We start from the raw sequence: 6,756 nt of genomic DNA on the forward strand, positions 1-6,756 counted from the left end.
GCAAAGTGTAATAAAGCATAGTGAAAGCATGGTAAAACATAGGTAAGAATGGCAAAGATCAGCAAGGTTTGGTAATGGTAATCATATTAATAAACATGGTAAACTATGTATTTTATAACCATGAGAAAAGCATAGTAAAAGTGCAAACATACTGGGGGAAAAAAATCAGTGGTAAACTTTTATAAGGCTTGCTAAACTCACGATTTAAAAGTAGTTAAATTTTCCTGTTTTCTTATTTTGAGTGTTTTTCACCTTTTCTTTTTAGCATTAGCAACATTATCACTGACCCTCCTTTACTTGTGCTGACCATTTCTTGGTTCTTTACTTGATTATATTTAGGGTTCAGATTTTTGGTTTTAACCAATTTAACACCAATGAAATCGGTGTATATCCAACAAACACCGGAAAAACACTGGAAATGATTACTCAATTCACGTTGACTTCCACCTGTTTTCCATAACTACCACCTTTCCCAGTGCAGTTAGGCAGTGTCCCTCCTTCCTGACTTGTATCTCGCATTGATTCGTTCTGAATACTTTAAACCAACCCCAACCACTCAGTGGCAACAAATTCCTACATTTCTATTGGAGACTCCGCTTGCAAGATTGAAAATATTACAATTAGACACACCATAAGGATATCTACATAAAACTCGAGAATAGCTAAAATATAAACAAAAAAAAAATTATTAATAAAAAATGAAAAACAGAAGCCCTAATTATATTACAGCATGGTAAACATTGCAGTTTAGCAAACACATGTAAGAGCACACATGTATTTTCATTTTAAAACATGGGACTACATTAGGTTAAAGAAAGCTCTGTTTCCATGCCATCCTTTTGCACTTCTGCTTATTGCATCATTTCATCCCAGCAGTGTCTTCTGCGTCAAAGCAGCTGAATCAGCTGGTTGGTTAATGACGTTGAAGGTGTGGAGACAATTTCATCACTAACTGAAAGCATAGCTTGCAAACATAGATTTCTTTAACCACATTTACTTTATTGTGTGTTTATTTCAAAACTGCATTTTCAGAAAACTTTACATTTGTTATAAGAAACGTGAACATATTGTTAATGTAGAGCATGGTATGTCCATCCTTATGTTGGTCCTACCTGTATATCTTTAGAAACACTTAATTGCTTTGACACAAATTCTGAGGTTCTCAGAATCTTGTTTATGGTGAACAACTTACCTTACATACTGCATATCATTTCTGGTTAATTATTTGTAATAAATCTGCCAGAGTTAAACTGAATATGTAAAAAACAAACACTGAATGCACAAAAGTCTTCCATTGAACTCCTAAATGGGAATATGAATACGTTTACTGTGTCTGGCCTGGTATTTTAATGAATGTTTTAGACTTAACCTACATTGTCATGGTCATGAATTACTTACACCTGTAATGCCTTATTTATATTCCTGACATGGGCTATGCATGCTACTGCCATGCCTTGTTTGTGTTTCCAGCATGTTTTTGTAGTAGCAGCTGCTGTCTCTCCCTGCCTGACTCTTCAACTGCCAGGCTCCCATGGTGACCATCAATGAGGAAAATCCTCCCCTTCAACAGTCTCACGTCACCATGGCAACCAGAACGTCAGCCATTCCAGAGGCACAAAAACAGAATGGACGAATTTAAAATAAACCTCTGTGAATAACACCATGTACCCAGACAAAGAAAAAAAAAACTGAATGACCCATTTGAATGAATATACAGATATCAATTCTATTAGTTTAACTCCACTGTCTGATACAACAAAACACATTGGAATGAAACATTTGAAAAAAATATGTGATATAATTACATTACTGTTAAATGTTTATACTCTACAGTTCCTCATAAAAGCCAGACCGGCACAAAAAAAGATATTGTGTGAATAATTTACAAAATTTAAACTGCATTCATTGAAGCAACCCATGTAGTGATCAACGTGTATACAGTTTGTGGCTCTGTGCAAGGCTATTTTACAAACAAACTACAGCTATGGCCAAAGGTTTTGCATCACCCTGTAGAATTAACTCATTTTGCTTCATAAAGTCGAATGAAACCTGCTGAATAATGTTATGGAAACTTATTGAATTACATACCGTGTTGTAGTTTTCCATATTGTCCACATGGCCTCTATTCTGACTCAACACTATCCATTGATAATAAACTAAGAGCCCAATTACATTTTGAGCTACTTGTTATTTCGGAACACTTGGGGCCGGATGGGTTATTATAGTGCATGTTCTGCCCATTTTTGCATTGCAATTGTAGAACAGCCTGTAAACACTTTTGTGGTGTGAATGAAGAACAGATACCTCACCATTGGCAGTGAATGTGTGTGTATTTGGTGGTACAACTGCACTTGTGGAGTAGTGGTTTGGGCTCTGGGCTCTGGACTCTTGACCAGAGGGTTGTGGGTTCAATCCCCAGTGGGGGACACTGCTGTTGTACCCTTGAGCAAGGTACTTTACCTAGATTGCTCCAGTAAAAACCCAACTGTATAAATGGGTAATTGTAGGTAAAATAATGTGATATCTGTATAATGTGAAATAATGTGATATCTTGTAACAATTGTAAGTCGCCCTGGATAAAGGCGTCTGCTAAGAAATAAATAATAATAATAATAACATATATTCAAAATAGGGGAAGATTTTTTTATTCAGGGATACCAAGATACTTTGTAGAAAAGGATTTGATGGGAAAGAACATGCCCACCTCCAGTCATTCATCATTTATACAAAACTGATACATTATGGGATACCACTGTACCATTGATTGCTCATTAAAATTATTATATTGAAATAGCAAACAATTTACTGTTCAGATATACAAAGATATTTAGTCAGAAAGCTGTCTTTTCTTTTTACCAATTTGTGTGTGATGTAGTAATTATATGATTACATTTTTAAAATCCTTTTTTAAAACAAACTATTACAAAATTACACCTCAAAAGTCCTTAATTATTATTCAATTTCTGTTATTTAGGTGTATCTTCTTTTTAGATCAAAAAAGCTTAAAAATATCTCTCTAATTTATCAATTTGTTGGATACAGCAGATACACAATAGATCACATCACATTTCTCCTCTATTCTTAACATATCTGTGTTCCAACAAAATATTCTAATCACCTAAATACAATATAATCAATACATTGATAGTTAGCAAGAATATGATCTCTGAGAAAAATAATTGGTTTCTAATCACTTACTTAAATGTAATTAGTATAATCCAGCACAAGTTTCTTAAATTACATCATCATATCATATGACAAATGCATTGCTATTTAACTGTACTGTAACCCTGCCTTTATAAATATCCTCTCAGTATCACAGTTCACCATGTCATATCTAATACGTTTTCTGAACCCACTGTTTCAGTAAAGCAGAATGGCATGGCAGGTGTTAAGTGTCGTTCTAACTGGAAAGGGACCGTTTCTGTCCAGAACAGATAGGTCCAATAGGTGCACACCAGAATGGAGAAGAGGGCTGCTTTACAGTGTGACACCTTCAAAGACTTATCAAAACTTTTCATTGCTTCCCTCGTTACTGTGCAGTCTGATACATTTCTTTGAAAATTCTCGGAATCTGCCACACCTCTCCTCCATGTTGGTCTGCACCTATTGCAGTCAAAACTGCACATTTGAGACCTATACAATGAATGTGCGTGCATGGCATAGAACATTTATGGAACTATTTTGTCAGCTACATTTACTTTAACTCTTTTCTATTCACGATCACAAAGCCTGCTGTGTCTAATGCAGAGGACAGGGTTGTTCTGAACTAATGCAGGGTCCTTGAGAGGACACTGAAGAGAACATTTCTTTGGAGGAATGGTACGCTCCGCAATCAATCACCCACACCCTGTAATTCTCTGTGTGAAATGTAAGACTCACAGGCTAGCCTCAATAAAGCCTGCAGCTGTTTGTGTCTGTCAGGGTAACCTGCCAGCCATGCTGCCCTTGATACATGTTATAATATGGAAAGTTGACTGACATTTTTCTGTGTTGCTATGCTGGCATAATTTGTCTGTGTACTTTGTTTGAACTTAAGGTTGTATGAAAATGTGGTAAAGACAATGTAAAAATAAGTCTGCAGAATTATGCTTACACAATGATTATGGTTATGGATACCATAAAATCACTCAAAATAAGGTTTGTTAAATATTAGTTTGTGGTTGAAATCCACAAGCCAGATAAGTTTCAGTGATAACATCATTGCTGGCCTTTTATGACAATTAAATTGTAAACAACTTGGGTATAACTGGAGCATAGCTAGTCTGTTAGATCAGAGAGAAAAAGAAACTGCTGTACCCTCAGGTCTCTGGAATTGGTAAATATGCCTTTTCTGTATTGTTTGCTGTTTTATTAATAACGTTGGTTAAACTTTAAACTTGTTGTGTTGTTAATACTTTTGGGTCAATCCACAAAATAGCACTCACATAAAGTGGGAAGTTAACAGATAGATTTGTATGTGGGGATACTTGGTTATACTTGCTTTATAAATATTTCAATATTATGTGTAAAAAGAGAAATGAACAGATTGCCTTGTTTACACTGATAATGTATAAATGTGTATAAATGATGTACTCATTAAAGGATGTGGGACACCGCTCTGCAGGTACACCTCAATCCTGACCTCTACATGGTTATTCTGGCCTTGGTCTCACTCAGATTATGTGGCTGTTCAAACTTTGTTCAATCAATCAATCAATCAAATCATTCTTATATTGCACTTTTCATGACAGCCATCCCAAAGTGCTTCACAATCAAATAAATAAAAAGGTCTATGAAAACAAGACAAGTAATGAAAGAATAGAAGTAATGTAAAAAAATACAAAATGAAAACAAAATGTAATCACACTCAAAAGACTTGAGACTTAGACTTTGCCAAGGAATCAGCATTTCTGATGATCCCTGGCAAAGCATATTCCAAACACTACTCCCAGACTCCTAATCATAGTAGATGTATAAACAGGGCATCTGTCAAAGGTCAAAGAAAGAGAGGTTGTTCTAAGTTGCTTCCTAGTACATACCAGTAATAACTCATTTTTAGTTGCATTTAATTGTAGGACATTTTTGGACATTCCAGCCTGCAATATCATCCAAGCGGATAACCAAAAGCAGTGGATCCCAGCCCTGGTCCTGGGGACCCACTGTGTCTGCAGGTTTTCATTCCAACTGAGCTCTCAATTACTTAACTAGACCCTTAACTGAACTGATAATTTGCTTAATTAGAGCTTTTTAATTGTTTTCATCTATTAAACAGTTGCAGAGTTCAAGGTACTAATAAAATGTTATAGCTAACTTGAAATATGCAACTGTTAAGAGCTGAAAACAATTAAAAAGGACAAATAAGAGGCAAGCCAAAACAAGGTGGTGTCAAAGGCAACAGCAACATCCAACATGACAAGAGCAGAAGACAGGCCATCAGCATTAAGCAAAAGATCATTTACAATTCAAATCATGTCTCACTGTGCTCTGCTGTGGACAAAAAACAGATTGAAATTTCTCAAGAAGCTGGTTTATAGAAAAGTACTGATGTAACTGTTCAGCAACAATCCTCTCACCACAAGCACATTTTCAACACCAGCTTCAAAAAACGTCTTGCAGTCACATTACATCGAATTACTGTTTAATTGGGGTGCATACACGGCGGCCCAAGTTATTATTATTTATTATTATTTATTTCTTAGCAGACGCCCTTATCCAGGGCGACTTACAATCGTAAGCAAAAACATTTCAAGCGTTACAATACAAGTACAAGTTATGGGAACTAATTAGTTAAATTAACTGTAATTATACAGATCCTATCGAAAACTCCCTTTACATGTAACCACTCGCCATTTATTTCGAATTGATTATTTCAGATATGATATGACGTGTAACATGTAGAAATTGCAATTCTTTAAATCGACACATTTTCTCTGGACAAAAAAAACCAATATAAAAAGAACACAGTACTGTTTAGTCTACTTCTACAGTAGGTGTTATGCATTATCAAGGCAACGGTCTTGTTCCTGGGCAAATATATAGGATTTCCCTCTGATATTTTAACATTCGCTAATAATATGTACAGTCAACCCACTGCTGAGAAATAATAACAATGTCTATCGTGTTGCTCACAGTCTCGATGCAATGCAGTGATATATCACATACGTAATAGTTAATGTATTATTCCGATCTATATGCACTGTAAAACAACATACTTTATTTAAATGTATCTGTTAGAGAGGTTAAAATAAGTGCAAATCTTGATGATAGATTTTTTTTTTTTGACAAACCCCTTTGTATTTTTTTGTTTTTTGCTAAATGACAGCGCTATCCGTGGTCCTGAAACTAAAAAAAAAAAAAAAAAAAAAAAAGCATTTAAACAAGACCCCCATTGGATACACTAAAGGACATGCATTACAAAGCAAATGCTTCGTGTAATTTAATTTTAGCATTTATATGTATTTCTTAATATATCTTTACAAAACATAATAATAATAATAATAATAATAATAATAATAATAATAATAATAATAATAATAATAATAATGTTGCCGAAGAATTAAGACTTCACTTTCTCCTGTTCTGACCATGCACTATGTGTATTTGGTTTTTGAATACATAACTGTAATACTGGTAATAACTTTAAATGGTTTAATTTATCTTAAAACCAATTAAATACATCTAATCTTTAGTCTTGTCCTTTTAATGAGATTTGTATAACAAATAAAGAAGCCACATGATATTCTGTCTCACGTGACTGTTTCCATTGCCGAGAGA

This window comes from Acipenser ruthenus, chromosome 14 (assembly GCF_902713425.1).
Source record: "Acipenser ruthenus chromosome 14, fAciRut3.2 maternal haplotype, whole genome shotgun sequence".
Taxonomy (NCBI): Eukaryota; Metazoa; Chordata; class Actinopteri; order Acipenseriformes; family Acipenseridae; genus Acipenser; species Acipenser ruthenus.